The sequence below is a fragment of the Numenius arquata genome, chromosome 8, assembly GCF_964106895.1.
Source record: "Numenius arquata chromosome 8, bNumArq3.hap1.1, whole genome shotgun sequence".
Classification (NCBI taxonomy): Eukaryota; Metazoa; Chordata; class Aves; order Charadriiformes; family Scolopacidae; genus Numenius; species Numenius arquata.
In genome coordinates this window covers 1,960,390-1,976,025 of record NC_133583.1, presented here as the reverse complement: position 1 = coordinate 1,976,025, position 15,636 = coordinate 1,960,390, and the positions used below count along the sequence as shown (strand labels likewise).

The 15,636-nt window shown below is 46.9% G+C and overlaps 1 protein-coding gene across 2 annotated transcripts in view; it reads left to right on the top strand.

Moving 5' to 3' along the window:
- Positions 1 to 15,636, top strand: part of ITPR1 (inositol 1,4,5-trisphosphate receptor type 1) — a 169,065-nt gene that overhangs the window by 83,176 nt on the left and 70,253 nt on the right. The window lies entirely within an intron of this gene.

The following is a 15,636-nucleotide window of genomic DNA, read 5'->3' as shown; positions in this document are numbered from 1 at the left end:
TCTTTCAAACTGTGCTTTGTACGTGTAAGCACTTCTGTACTGGATCAGGAACAAAACATTTTTAGTCAACTAATAACTTCAAATACAATTGGGAAGGTAAGCTTGTTTCTGTTGCTTTTCTGCTTCAGACTTGCAAGTTTAAGTCTAATTCCTGTGGTTGCTGGCACTGTGAAAATATCCAATGTCGTTACCTTTTTATGAAGGGTATAACCCCTTTATTTGCTTTCTTGGGTCTAGGTGATCCTTCATCAGGTCACATAACTTTACAACAAGAGGATATTTTGTAGTTTAATTTATATACATCCGGGTTGTCATCTTGTTGTGATTTATAGATGGAAAGTGTACACCCACCCATGGTTTGTTTTTTTTCTTTCCCTTTCCTACATACAACTCCTTCGTCTGGTTGAGAAGAACGCTTTTCTGTAGGTACAGAGTAATTCCCTATTTGCATCAGAAGAGTGTGCATATGCCCGTATGTCTATACATTCCTACACTCAGTCTCAAAATACTAGTCTCAGGTATCCCCATGCATTTTTAAGCAACCTGGGTTGTTACCACGCCACAGGGCATGGTACAGAGGGATATACCCCCCCAGTGAACATGCGCACGAGGAACTGAGAGCGGCCAGCTGGGACTGGGGGGAAGCAGTGGTGTGGAAGGATGCTCGCTGCAACTGGGAGCCCATGCCCGGGAGCAGATGGTGTTTCACATCCAATTCTCGCTTGCAGTAGGGTATAAAGATGTTGCACGGTGCTAGGTTCCCAGCGCAAAAAGGCAAAAGCTTGGGCGGGAAGACAGTTTTATAATCATAATAATTGTTTATCACTGTAGCCATAGCTGCAGCCTCCAGGGAGGGAGATGCTCTGCAGGCAGAGGCACTGGGTGGACTGGCCAGCTGGGATGTCACACATGGTCCCTTTCTTTGCCTACCCTCGCTGGAGATGAGGAGGACACAGGAGCAGAACATAGTGCTCCGTTGCCAGTCGACCAGAGCCCAGTGACCTGGAGGAGGGCGAGCAGATGGAGCGAGGAGGCTATGTGCATGTGGGTGTGCGCGTGCAGGCGTGTGGGCTGTTGCGGAGCACACCCAGCTGAGCTGAGCAGCACCGAGAGTGAGCGGGAGACTCCCAGGAAAATGCCCAGAGGGTAGGGATGGCCGGGGCTGTGCTCCCTGCCCTGCCAGGGAACGCTCTTCCCACGTGCTGCTGCTGCCTCTTGGCTGTCAGAGGTCCAACCCACCTCCCAGCCACTGCTCCAGACCTGCAGTCCCACCTAGGGATTTTTTTTTTTTTTTCACTTTCCAGTAGTAGTATTTTTTTAATAAACTCATTGTCTTTGGAGAAATGCCCCAATCAACTGCAAGAAAGAAGCATATCATAGAATGGCTTGGGTGAGAAGGGACCTTAAAGCCCATCCTGTGCCACCCCCTGCCCTGGGCAGGGACACCTCCCACCAGACCAGGTTGCTCCAAGCCCCCTCCAACCTGGCCTTGAACCCCTCCAGGGATGGGGCAGCCACAGCTTCTCTGGGCAACCTGGGCCAGGCTCTCACCACCTTCAGAGTGAAAAATGTCTTCCAAATATCTAATCTAAATCTCCCCTCTTTCAGTTTGAAGCCATTCCCCTTGTCCTATCACTGCATGCCCTTGTAGAAATGTGGGATGAGAAGGGGAGCAGGGGAGATAGGAAAGGGCAGCAACTGCAGGTTTTGACCCACTTCAGACACATGGTCCTTTTTTGCTGAAGTGGCAGTATCTTGTGCTGGGTCATGACAACATGAGATGAAGCCCTATGGAGACCTTCTGTCCTCAATGTCCCTTTGCTAAGACATCTGTGATATAGTGCAAGTCTTATCTGGAGGGGACTGGTTGTAACCTGCAGAAGTTGGTCTGCTTCTGCAAAAGGGAGTTGGGCCGGATGATCCTCTTTAGCAAGTGCTGGTAGTTCCTCTTGCCCAAAGCTGGGGATGGGAAAGGTTCAGTGTAATCATAGATGTGGGTTTACACTTTGTTAACACATCACTGTACATTCTCCAGCCAAGAGAGACTCTCCAGTGTCACCTGAATTAATAGAAAGACTGGATGATATATACTACATATACTCTACACCAACAAAACCCAAATGAGAGCTTTGAGGTTTTGGGTTTTTTTAAATGCAATATGCCATTCAGAGATTTTTCTAAATGGAAATTAATTTACAGGAGTCCCTCAGCCTTTATTTGGCCAACTCAGGTGCAGCAGTATTTCTAGCAGATGCAGTTAAAATAACTTGCACCATTTAGACCATGGAGAGAACCCCACAAGATTGTCAAAAAATCTTCAAAGTGTAGAAAATGCATTAATTTCCGAAACAGTAGATCAGTTACATAATTGGAGATAAGAATATGCTTGCACATGAAGTGGATTTCCGAATATGAAAAAGCAGCTGGTTGCTTACAGAGAGCCTGCTCGTAGTAGTAGAACAGCTTTTGCTGTCTGGCTGTGAGAAGCACAATCATATTTATTCTCCCTTGTGACTCATATAACTGTATTTAGTCAGCACTCAAAAGGCAATACCTTTTGTTTTTTAAAATCACCCTAGAGTGTTTAAATTAAAAAAAAAAAGAAAAAACAAAGGAGAAAACCCCAAACATGCACCTATTCCAAATAATTGAGTCCCTACACAGGTAAAGGTGGCAAAACTTATTCCTGTGACGACTTCTTATTGATCACAAAAGCAATATTGCTTGTGGGGTCAGATCTTCCCAGAACTGACAGCATCGCTTCAGAGCAGTGTTCAGCAGCAGAGGGCCATGGAAGTTTTGGCACAGCCTGTGATTTTTTTTGCTGTAATACCATGTGGCGCTCGCTGGAACAATCTGATTTATAAAAAAGGAAAAAAAAAAAAAAGAAAAAAAGGTTGTACTCTGCCTCTCATGCTTCATCTTCCAGCACAAGTAATAAAAACGCCGCACCCTCCTGGCCCGCGCGCTCGTCCCTCCAGTAGGTGGGAAGCGGGGATGAGGATGCGGCGTTGCCCGCTCCCATTAGCCAAGGGCTGGGTGAAGCAGCTGGGGTTCCTCTGCAGCACGCGAAACCCGTGGGGAGGACGCAGATGCACAGAAAAGCTTGTGGGAAGGCTCGAAGTTTTACATATTGCTGAAGTCTCCTCGCCTTGGCAGGCGCCGCGCTTCGCTCGGTGGCGGGTAGCGTGCTGCGGTGTGTTCAGTAGGCAGAAAGCTGCGCTCCATCGGCAGGGTACACTAGACCCAAAGGGTTTTTTTTTTTTTCTACTTTGCTGAAACATGTCATTCATGCCACGTCTTCCTGGGTGCCTACCAGATGATGAGCCTCAGTTCTGCAGGACTTAACATTTAAAAACTCCCGTTTCTCTTCCCAAACTGGAAATCCAGCCCTCCTGCTGCTTTCCAGCTCAGGCTGGTGGCGGCTCCTGTGCCCGAGGGTGAAGTTCTTGGCTCCGGGTCAGCCAAGCCCCCGTGGTTTGTCACTTGGCAGAAGAACAAAGCCGGGGCGCATCCCGCCTCCAAAGGCACAGGGCTTCCAGCGGTGTCGGTCCCTAACCCACCGTGTCCTGGGCGCTTGGGAAGGTTCCTCGTGCCAGCTGTAAAATACTCACTCTGTTGGGTTGCAGCGTTAACGAGTTAAATGATTTATAAGTTCCTAACATGAAATTTATTTGTAATTTCTCTTACTAACACTTGCTTTCAATTCTCCCCCTTTTTCTTTCTTTTCCGGCAGATTACCATTGAATTGGATAATGCTGAGGTTTTAATTTTATTTTTTTACAGTGTTGTTTCCATGGTGTTTGTTTTACGAGTAGCCCTGTGATCTGTCCTGTTGTCTCTTCAGCACTCAGCTTCCCGGTCTGTATTGCCTGTGTCAGTGAAGTACCCGAGTTTTCAGTCTGCCCTGTGTCTGCGCTGGGAATAGTTGCCGTAACTAGTCCCACGTGTCGTTACTTGGAGTATTGGTCCGAATGCAGTTCTAACTTCACAGAATCACAGAATGATGTGGGGTTGGAAGGGACCTCTGGAGATCATCTCCTCCAACCCCCTGCCAAAGCAGGTCCACCCAGAGCAGGTCCCACAGGAACGTGTCCAGGTGGGTTTGGAATGTTTCCAGAGATGGAGACTCCACCACCTCTCTGGGCAGCCTCTTCCATCTCTGCCACTCTCAAAGTAAAGAAGTTCCTCCTCATGTTTAGAGGAGGAAGGACTTCTTATGTTTCGAACTTCTTATGTTCAAGTTTGTGCCCGTTCCCCCTTGTCCTGTCCCTGGGCACCACTGAAGAAAGACTGGCCCCATCCTCCTGACACCCTCCCTTTAAGTATTTATAGGTGTTGATCAGATCCCCCCTCAGTCTTCTCTTCTCCAGACTAAAAAGACCCAAGTCCCTTAGCCTTTCCTCATCAGAGAGATGTTCTAGTCTTCTCATCATCTTCGTAGGCAATCGTCTGGTGCCATAGTAAATCCCATGAAGTTTGGGCCCAGATCTGAGTGCCTTTGGGACACCAGCTGCCACAAGCACCATTACAGCATTTAGCCCTCAGCCACGATGACCCAACGTTGGTGAAACAGGCTCCTTCAGTGAAACTAAATCCTGAGGTTTTGATGGCGTTCACACAAGTTGGAAGACCCTGAATGAGGTGTCTCCACTCGTTGACCACTGAGAGCCATTAGTCGTGTCCCGGGGGTCCTGCCCAGGGCTGGGTTCTTGAGCAGGAACCCGGCTTTTACCGAAAAAGGTGATAGTCACGCAATCCCTCAAAGCATCTCGCCGTCCTTCCTGTTGCTTCTTGGTCGGGTTTGGTGTGTAAAGCCACGTAAAACGCTGGGGTGCGTTGTGAAAGCGCTGTGGTGTAACCCTGTGAAAATTGCCAACTTCTGAAGCTGTTTCTGCGTGAAAAGCTTCCTACCATCGAAAATGTGCCTTCGGGTTGGCAGGGCAGCGGCCCGGGCTGTGTTCGTGCTGCCTGTAGCTGGTTTACGGGCGGAAAAAGCCATATTTTGAGTGAGAACTTTCAGTTTAACTGAAATTAGGCTTTCTAAGGACTTTTCAAAGCGGTGTGTCTGGTTGGGGCACGGGCTGGAGGGAGGGAGCTGAGCTGTCTCTGCTGCTGCAGCTTCCTCATCCAGCTCAAAAAAACCCTATGTGTGGGCGCTAAATTTGAGAGCCTTTTTGCATAAATGTATAATACTGAGAAAGTGATTGACTGGCACCTTATTTTACTGAAATACCAGGAAAAAAAAAAAAAAGAAATATTTTCCTGTCTGTGCTTTGTTTCCTGCATTCTCTCCCAAGCCAACCTTTTATTTGGAACAAAATTTAACCACTTAAAATGCTGCTGCTCTTTATTCAATAGAGTAGATAATGAAATAGGCCATAAATTGCTTTCTGTAGAACCTGTTAATTTTGATGTTGATGAGCTGAGTTCACCTGGGTGAACTTCCTTCTGAGAACCAAATAATATTTGGGGACCTGGCCTGTTGGAATGGATTCTAAATAAGAACTATTTGTCACAAAAGTAGGCCAAAAAGCCTACACGTCGCCCAGGGTTGGGGTTGGAGGGACTTCTCCCTTCAGCAGAGCTTTTAGGGGAGGGAAGGAGCAGAATTCCTTGCGAAAACAAAGGGGAGTTGTGGCTTTTTGGGTTTGTTTTTCACCTAGACTCTGGTTGGAATGCTCGGGGACCCTCTCCAGTCGGGATCTGAAGGTCCCAGCCAGGATCTGAGATACTTTTCCTAAGAAAAATTCCCCGGCTCTCCCATCGCCAGTTTCAGCTTCAAGGAAAAGCTCTTTCCCTGCTCTGCTGTCGCCTCCGACCTGTGCATGAGATACCTCAGGTGCGCTCCAAGCTTCACACCAAACTTTTAGTGTTATGTAGCTCCGGAGGTGCTTGAGTGTTCAACCTCTGCTGTCATTACTTTCTCTTTCTCTTTTTTTAATAATCCAGGATTTCTTTTCCCCCCTCTTCCCTGGTAGGCACCAGCAGTGCACTCTGGTTTTGACAAGTCAATCTGTAGTACACGAACGTTTCTGTCGCAGGCACTAGACCCCTTAGGTTGGGTGGTGCTCCAGCTTCCCAGAATAGCACATAAACACATCATTTTATCTTGGAGAAACTTCAGACAGAAACCCCAATTGTTTAATTGCAAATTAAGTCATAATATGAAACTCCTTCCCCTGTAGTTTCTGGCTGCAATCTTTGCCGGCAATAAATCACAGCGGGAGCGTGCGGAGCAATTTAGGATTTGCTCTGAAGGCTGCAGAGGAGGAACTTTATTGCTCCTGGATGGAGCGACTGGGTGGAGGGAGCAGGTTTACACCCATCGGCAGCGAGCGCTGGCTGCTGAGAGAGAGGGATTCAGATGGGGTTTGAACCACTCACAAGTCTCAAAGGAAATACTTTTTTTTTTTTTTCCTCCTTTGTCAACCCTGCAAACTAAACGTTTAGGGCAAAGAATGCAGAAGTCTCCATTATTAGTAAAAATTATTAACTTCCTTTTCTGTGGAACTGTGCACAACTTAATTTTTCTGATCAGCTGAAGTGCTCCTTATTCCCTCAGGGTAAAACTCGATTAAAGTAACTGTGTCATGATTTCATAGTCTTCATGTGACTGTATACATAGAATCATTAAATATAGGTTGATTTATAGATCTTAGTTGCTTACTGCAAGGTAATTTCGGTGAGTGGTGGGTCCAAATAATAAAAGTTACTAAAAATGCCAAGAGGCCTGTGCATTTGTCACTGAAAGTCGTGTTAGAAAAACGGGTGTTCCAGTCCCCCTTAACGTTTTTGCGAGTGAAGCGAGGGAGTGCCCCTGTAACTGGGTGAATAATGCTGGAATTCACCTTTCTGGTAGGAAATCCCCCGCAGAACAGGAAGGAGGGTGAGCCCTTGGGGCTGGGGAGCATCTGCAGCGCTGGAGAAGTGGTGTGGAGGTGAAGGGGGGGTAGTGTGGTTTCATGCCTAACTTACGCGTTTTCTCTTGAGGGGGTTTATCTGGAATTTCCTTTCTGTTGGAAATGAAGGACAGTCTCCTCGGAGTTTTCCAAGGAGAAGCGGTGTAGCCTGGTGTTTGTTTTCAACATCAGACTACTGTAGGCTGAGGACCATGGTCTGGTCTGGCAGAAATACGGCGGTGGCATCTTTTTGTAGGTGTTTTTTGAACTCTGCAGCATCCGCTGTTGCAGCAGGATTCCTGTAAGAGGTTTTTCTTCTGGGAACAGGTATTAGGATACACTAAGCATGAGAGTAGTCTTGCAATATTTGCAAAACATTCAGGTTCCTGTAAACTCGTAAAGTGCACAGCCCTTTGGGATGTAGGGGCTGCGTAAGACCAGTATTAAAATAAAGAGCATTATTTTGAAAGATGGATGGAAAGCTTGCTTGTTTTGGTAGAAAACCAGAACCATGAGAAACTGTAAACCATTTTGCACCTTATTTATGCCTGCCTTGCAATGTGATTGTGTTGAGTTTTGGTTTGTCCAGATCTTGGGGACCTGTGTGGTCCTGGGTTTGTGGTGGGGTCTCCTCTTTCTGCAGCTCCAGGGGCTCTCCCAGAGCTATCGGGTAGGTGACAGGAACTGAGGAGCTGAACAGGGTGGTCTTAGCAGGGGCTCTGTGCGGGCTTCTCCCGTAATAAAGAAGGCAGAAAACACCAAGTCACCGGCACGTTGTCTGTAAAAGCCCTTGGGCTGAGTCTGTCTGGACACACGGGGCTGGAACTGCTGTCATCCTGTTCTTGATGGAGCTGGTGACTATTGCTGGTCTCTCGGAGAAGAGGTTCAGGACAGGTAGATTTTCCTTGAGTCTTATCAATTGTGAATCTTTCCACAACAGTGATAACTCAACCCCAGCTGTAATTAGCCACAACAGCTTAATTTACTTTTAATTCAACCCCCAACCTACTAAAGAGTCCAGGCATGACACAGATTTTGCGGTGTTTCACAGCCGACGTTGCGATGCTGAGCTTCTCCGTGGGTTCCCTGTGGTCCAGGACGGCTCGGGCACCGCAGCTCTTTCCCAGCGAGGCATTTCTCTTCTCCACGCCACGTTCCCGTCCCCTCTCCCGGGGCCGGACAGGCGTTTGGGGACAGCGTGGCCCAGTTCCCACCTGCGGCGCGAGTCCTGGAGAAACACGTTCATATTTTATGGGCTGAGAAGGAGAGAAGTGTTTGTGCTGACCTGCAGGTGGCACGCTCAGGATGCCGAATGTGGCTGGGAGATGTCCTACTTTTTTTTAATTTTTTTTTTTTTTCCTCTCCTTCCCCCCCCCCCCCCCCCCAGCCACATTGCAGTGAGCGGCGGCTCCGCTGGGCACCAGCCAACATTCAAGCAGCAGTTACATAAGAACAGCCTTTTTTTTTCCTGGAATTTAGACCCACTGCTGATGTGTGACCTTCAGCGGGAATTGCCAATAAACGCGCTGGAGATGTTTACAGTCACGGTTGCTGGCCCCGCAGCCCACGCCAGTAGCCACCGTGCCCCATGGGGCTGCCGACGCTCCCCGTGACCAGCCGTCCCATCCTGTTGGATTTGGATTTTATTTTTCAGGATGAAGAGGGGGTGCTCTGCTGCTCCCACCCCCTCCCAGGGCTGGGACAAGAGCCAGCAAAACACCCAAAAATGACCAAATCCAGAAAAACTCTATAAGCACCTGGAGTTCCCCTTGTAATATTTTGCCTTTTTTAGGATTTGAAGTTAAAAAGCTGAATTAAGTAAAACCCCGTTGTTTTGTTTTTTTTTTTTTTTTTCTGGGGTTTTTCTATTTTTACTCAGTAATGACACTTCTTCATGCAGCTGATAAAACGGTATCCAGCAAAATACACCTGCAGACCCACTCGATATAGTTGTGGGGTTTTTTTTCTTCACCTCTTCACTTGGGTCTCAAGGTTTCAAGTAGTTGAAAAGGGAACTGAAAATCCTGGTTCAAAGGGGTTGACTGAATTAACCTTCTCGGTGCTCTTTATCAGTGATGAACTAAAGCTACAATGGCTGAGTAAGGTGCAAAATATGTGCTATTTTATGCACCTTCTAATTGGAGTTGGAAAATGTATTAACCTTTGAAGTGCTGGAGAGATGCAGTAACAAATTATTTTCCTTGTAGAGACTCCATGGTCATTTCTCTTGTGTATTTTGCACTTAGACAGTGCTTCACTTGTTATGTCTCAGGCAGAGGAAATGCAGGCTCTCATAAATTTTTGTGGGCTGCCTTATATTTTTTTTTTTTTTTTCCCCTTCAGAAATCCTGCAATCTTTGGACAGCTTTTTACTGCACGAATTGGAATTGGTGAGCTCTTTGGGAAAGGAGGCTGGAACATTTCTTACAGTTATTTTTCACCAAAAAAATAGAAATATTTAAAATATTTATGCCGTGTTACTAGTAAATTAAAACTGATAATGAAAAATGTGTAGTGAAGATAGTTCTTACTCCATTCAGTTATTGTAAGAGACCTGCAAGACTGAGGATTTAAAGAGAAGCAAGTGATTGCACTCCCACTGAAGGTCAGTGGTGTATTGGAGACCGAGGTCTCTAGCTCCAGGAAAGCCCCAGCCCAAGTAAAACAAGCTTTTTCAACTGAAAACTCTGGAAAATGAGAGAAGGCACTCCTGTAGGCAGATCTCGCTGACCTTTCAGTGCAGGCACCGGCAGCTCTTACGCCAAATTTCCCACCTCATCGTCTGGCAGCTCACAAAGTCTCTGCAAATTCACTGAGATAAGGGAGGAGGAAAAAAACATTTAGCCATGTTCCAGCTCTGGCTGTGCGCTGCAGTGGCAAGGCCAGGGGGGTGGAAGTGTGTGGTTCTGCTCCATCATGGGCTGGCAGGAGCTGGGGGTGTCTCTGCCGCCTGTAAGTCCCACAGGTCTTCTGGTAGGGCTGCAGGACTCTGAGCAGCCCATGCCAGGACAAGGTGCTGCTCCACATCTCCCACTGCCTCTTAATTTATGAAGACTGTGAGATCCTCTGTCACTAAAAGCACACCGCTCAGCAACTTTTGGGTAAACTGTAATGTGGGAAGTTTTTTCAAAGCAGTTCAGCGCTTTTAGTTCCCAATTATTCCCCTCTGCTCTGAAAGTCATCCATAGCAAGTCAAATGTGTGCTTGACAAACACCTACATATCATCTGCAGAGGCTAGAAATTTCCTATCCAAATTTTTTTCTTGGTTCTGCAAGGTACCAGCGTTGGCCTTACAAAGGAGACTTGGCAGGCAGGTAACCTACGGGGAGTTTCCTGCTGTGATTGAAGAGTTATGATGGGCAGCAGCCTAATTTGTGCTCTAGTCTGTTGTCGTGAACCAGACGAGGTGGTGCTTTTGCTGGGTGTCTTTCAAGTAGGAGCTATATTTCCCAGAGAAAAGAGGAGAAATTCAGAAAAGGGAGGGACAAGTGGATAGGGACTTCCAGGACTGTATCAGGCAGCCAGTCCCACTGGAACTCCAGCTGATTCGGGAGAGGGTAATGCATGAGCTGAGGCAGAGGGCAGTGGTTTCAGAATAATGTCCAAGATCTTCACCGTAGTTCTTTGCATCTGGATATACAACCTAGTTATCAAAAGCTTCATGTGCTCCTTGGCTGACTGACTCTGCAGTTGTGTTTTTTTCCCTTTATATTTCTTCCTCTGTGCCAGATCTCTCCCCCCACCACCCCGATAATTAGATGCCATATGCATGGAGTTGGGCTGGTTCCTGAATTCACAGATTCCAGGACCAGAAGGGACCGCTTGGTAATTTAACCCGACATCCTGCGCAGGGCAGCTTGTTTCTTGCCATTGCTTCTCTCCTGAGCCAAATCCATTGAGTTTGACTTCGACTGAGCTTCTTCAAAAGGCTTGGTGTTGATCTTGAAGATCTGCCGGGACAGGTATCAGTTTACTATTGCCTTGCACCAGCTGGTCACCTTCCTATCCGATGTAGATAGTGATGGGCAAACGACCCAATGGAGATGTGCAGTGATTTGGAAAGTGGCATCAGCCCGTGGAAGCTGGACAGGCTGAGGTTTATCACCTCTCAGTCCTTTGGACTCGGAGATGGGCTGAAGTGGAGGAGGTTTGTACTTGTAAACAGGCTGGTTTGTCCATTATTTTGTCAAAATTCTGACGTGTGGTGAGGCTTCGGAGAAAAGGATCAGGTTTTTGAAAGTGTTTGTGTGCATGTGCTCACACGAACGTGCAGGATTTACTGAGAAGATTATTTCCCACCCATTTGTAACGTTACAAGATGCGATGTTTTCCCTCCTGTTTTGCTGAAGCCACTGTCCGGACCAGACCCCAGTCTATGTGGACTGGAATCTCCACCTGCCTTTTAAGTTAAATGCATTTCAGGCCTTTTTAGCACTTACTGTTCTGGGTTTTTGAGCAAAACAATCCTGAGGCTTTAAACCTGAATGAAAATCTTTCTGCATTTCCTCAAACCATTTCCACTTTTTTATCCCCAGCGGTAGTTGTTTGAATTTTCTGTGAAAGACAGGATTCGACAATTTACATCTTGACCATTATTTTGAAAGCAAACGAAAAGAAAACTTTCATACCTTCCTCAAAACCATAAAGGAAAGGGACTGAAACCTCTTCCATATCTCATGAGTTGAGATGTAGTGAGTTCACACTTGAACTGTCACTTGCTTTGGTGGTTTTTGAGGTGGATACATCCACTGTTGAGTCAGATGAAGACCATTCTGGGAAACACACGTCGTCTGCGTTGGGGGAAATGGATGCTACACGGTCACCAGTGGGTCAAAGAAGTTGTAATTCTCCTCTTACGGCTAATGATGAGTGGTTTGTTTGTTTGCCAGCCTTGTGGGAATGGAAACTTCAAAGGAAGAGGGGGTTTTGCACAGCAAGTTGAAAGGAACTTTTGCTATTGCTCGCAAAAAGTCAAGACTTGACTCTTCTGTGACCCTGCCTCCCACTAGGTTTCAGATTAGAACCTCCCCACTGCGTCCTTGGCACTCACCTGGCCACGGTTCGGTATTCCACACAACCATCGCTTTTCTTCCAGGTGGAGGGCTGAGGTGTTTGGAGGCATGAGAAATGGAGCAAAATTACTCCTTCAGCCTACTCTCCCACCCTTCAATCCTTCTTGTAAAGCAGAAGCTGATACTTTGTGGTATCAGCAAAGTGTGGCACAGTAACTACGGCTCAGTAATTCTTTGCTGTTTTAACCCATTTTGACTCGAAGAATAACAATTTCTGTAATCTGGAGTTTATATTCTTACTGACAGATCGCTGGAGCCGTGCTTGTTTGGAGTGATCCATCCGAGCATGGCCAAGGACAGTAGCTTTTGCGTGTGGAGGGGTTTGTGGGGCTGGGTCTGAGACACTGAGCTATTTACTCGGGCTGTCCGCGCTGCCGTGGGAAGGCGCAGGAATTCGCTCGCCAGAATATGTACTTTCTCCTTCTCTGATTTAAGCTGGAAAGATCAGACTAATTTCACACCGATTCGCAGAGTGATATGGGGTTGGAAGGGACCTCTGGAGATCATCTAGTCCAACCCCCCTGCCAAAGCAGGTCCACCCAGAGCAGGTTGCACAGGATTCTTCATCTGTGCTGGTTTTCAGCCCCAAAATGGTCACGTATGGTTGATTAATTTGGAGGTATGGTATAAGGCCAGGAGTAAGGAAGCTTTCGTTGGGAACCCACAGTCCAGTGCGTTATCCTGTGACCGTGGTGTCCACTCGACCTGCCAGCTTCAGCCTCCCCTCCCCTGGACGGAAGGCACCTAATTTCCCTTCCAGGGCAACACGCACAATTTCCTTGCCGCTGTTGACTGCTTAAGAAAGGAGGAATTTTTGTGCTTTGCTCCGAAGCGAGTTGTGCAGACGGTGTCTGCAATCAAACAATGTGCCCAGACTCCCCGATGACCTGATACGGCCTTTCCAGTGTCCAGCCCACGGCAAGGGTGGACAAAGCGGGTTGTGCAGGAACTGTGTGTTCCTCTGCATAAATGAGGTTCTTCCTGTTAACTTTTTTGGGCCTCTGGCTTAAATACTCCCTGCTTCCATCCCACCGAGGGAGAAATGGTTTGCATGCTTGTTCCAAGAGTGGTGACAATGCAAGGAAACGGTGGACCAAAGGCCGTGTGAATTAGCCAGGGGGAAAGTCCATTAGGAGAAGAACGGAGAGCGGTTCTTCCTGGCCGAGGAGCTCCTCTTGGCTCCTTCCTGGGAAGCAGAGTCTCTCCGAATTTAGATTTCTGGATCCCGTCGCCTTCCTCTCTCCCTCTGCTGTGTGTTTCCCAGGCGGTGGTGGATATGGGGTTAAAATTCTGAGTCACCCTCCCAGCCTATGCTTGATTTGTCTGTCTAGTCCCTGTGCCCTCTGGGCAGACACAGAGGACCGGTGGCTGACTTAATTTGGTATTACTGTATCGTCCTTGTCTTATTTCTTAGTGTCTGCTCCTGAGAAGTTAAATCAATTTACCCACGATTTAGTAGGCAGCTTCATTTGAATGTTTAGGTCTCTGTCGTATGTCTGAGCTCTACCAGATAAAAGTTCGTCTTCATCTGTTTCAATGTGATGATCAGCATTTTAAATTTGAAAAGCTGTCACTGTTAAGCCTCTTATTCCATTGCTGGGGTTTGGTGCTGTATCGTGTATCTTTTATCTCGGGAAAAGAATGTTTATAGATGAGAATTCACTGAAAGCGTTGTTGGTTTTTTTTTTTTTAAACCAGCATTGTAAGGCTGCTGCCTTTCTGTGACATGCAGCCCTGGCTTCCTTCTCCTCCTCCTCTTCCTCCCTCCTGGGGATGGATGTGCTGCCTTCATCCCCTGCCTTGGCAGGTCCAGGGTGCGTGGTCCAGGCTGCCCAAAAAGCGCATCTCTGCCCGGCAGACCTGTGTGCACCTGCAGCTAAAGGCTTTCTGCCTCTGCCTTCATGCAAAGTAGTTGGGGATGTTCAAAGGATGCCCGCTAAATTCTCCAAATGCAGCCCTTTTAGGAGGTGGGTGGGCGGGCGGGAGGGTGTAAACAGTAATTATGGCTATAATTCATTTGTGATGATTCAGCCCAAGTCAAGTGCTTTGCTGCCTCCCTTCCCCTAAGTGTTGACCACTAGATTTCTGTTGGGATGAAAGATTCTTGAAGAATGACTAATTTCTCTGCATTTTACTTTCAACTAGCTGCCGCAACCTCCCGAAACGGAAAGCTCTGTAGAGGTGTGTCACCCACCTATATTTGTACAAACAGGCAAATATTGGTGTTTTGAAGTAGTCCTGGTGGAGTGTCTTGTTGGTAAAAAAAAAAACCCTGTGAAATGTGTGTTCCTGCGTGGTGTTAGACAGTGAAAAATAGGTAGATTTGTTGAAGTGGTTTAATCCGATACGGCATAATAGTATAGTCTGAAAATATCAAATTATCCCATGTAAACCAGTCCCAAATTTGAGTTCTTTCCAGCCATTCCCCTTACACTTTTAAAAAAGAAGGCGCTGGTTGAAAAGTCTCCTCTCAAATGCCCCTGCATTAGCAAAATGAGACTTCGTTTCTCTGGCTCCTAATAACAGAATTTGGTTTTCCCTTTGTGTCACTTATTTAAGACCCTCGATAAGGAAATGGAGGTGTCAGAAGAAGTTAGTGGAAAATTTAGAGCCCCAGAGCAGCTGGGTGTCCCGTTTAAAATGCCACAGCCAAACAGCTGATGGTCACTTCACATCTTCAAGGTTCCTACCTCTGTGGTGAACTGAAATGAAGGCACGTTTCCTTTATGAGATACCCCAGCACCAGTTTGCCCAAGACAGATTATTTGCTACAAATAGGATGCAAAAATGTATGAAATCTCAAATTCTTTTGAAATTAACGGGACATCCAGAGGTGGCATTGGCAGACTGTACAACTGACCAGTGCAAATCTAAGTGAAACAACATGGAAGTCTAATTCTAGGATCATGTTGATCCTCTGAGCTATATAAATATTAAGACTATAAATAAGTTTTGAAGTCATGAAGAAAAAAAGCGCAGTTTGTGATGGTTTAGACCTTTGTATTTGTAATTTTTGTGGAATAGTGTTTAAATGTAAACTGAAACTCTGAGTGGTCATAGAATGCCTTTGAGATGTTTGGGAGATGGCTCCTGGTTTAAGATCCTACATGTTTTCAGAATGCCTTAAAGCAGCAAAAGCTCAACATACTTCAGGTTGACAAAGTGGAAGTTCGGTTCCTGAAAATTAATATCTGACATAAAATAGAGATTTGATTTGGAAACACGCGTGTGCCGAGGGACTTTGTTTAGTTGAACCCCTCCGAAGTCCATGGCATGAGGACGGAAATCCCACTGGTTTTGCGGGAGGCCCCCTGCGAGTCTCAAAAGAGCTTCCTTGACCACGGTCAGACGTGTCGAAGTACCTACACTTCCTCCCGAAGTGTGTGTATGGTGGGACGGGGTGTTTGTGTGCGTACCTGTGTATCCGTGTGCATGGGCATGCATGGTTTGAGCTCTTCAAAACTTCTCTGTGTCACTGGTAACTGTAAAACTAGACGGACTTTGTGTTTTCCTTGGATCCATGAGAATGTGGTGGCCCACGTGCATGCCGTGGTGGTCTGCTGGAGGGTGGCAGAGCAGATGGGTCGAGTGCTGCCGGAGCTAAGGGAGGGCAGATGTCCTGTTCTGATAGCTTGTCGGTCAATCTTCCTTATCCTCCCCC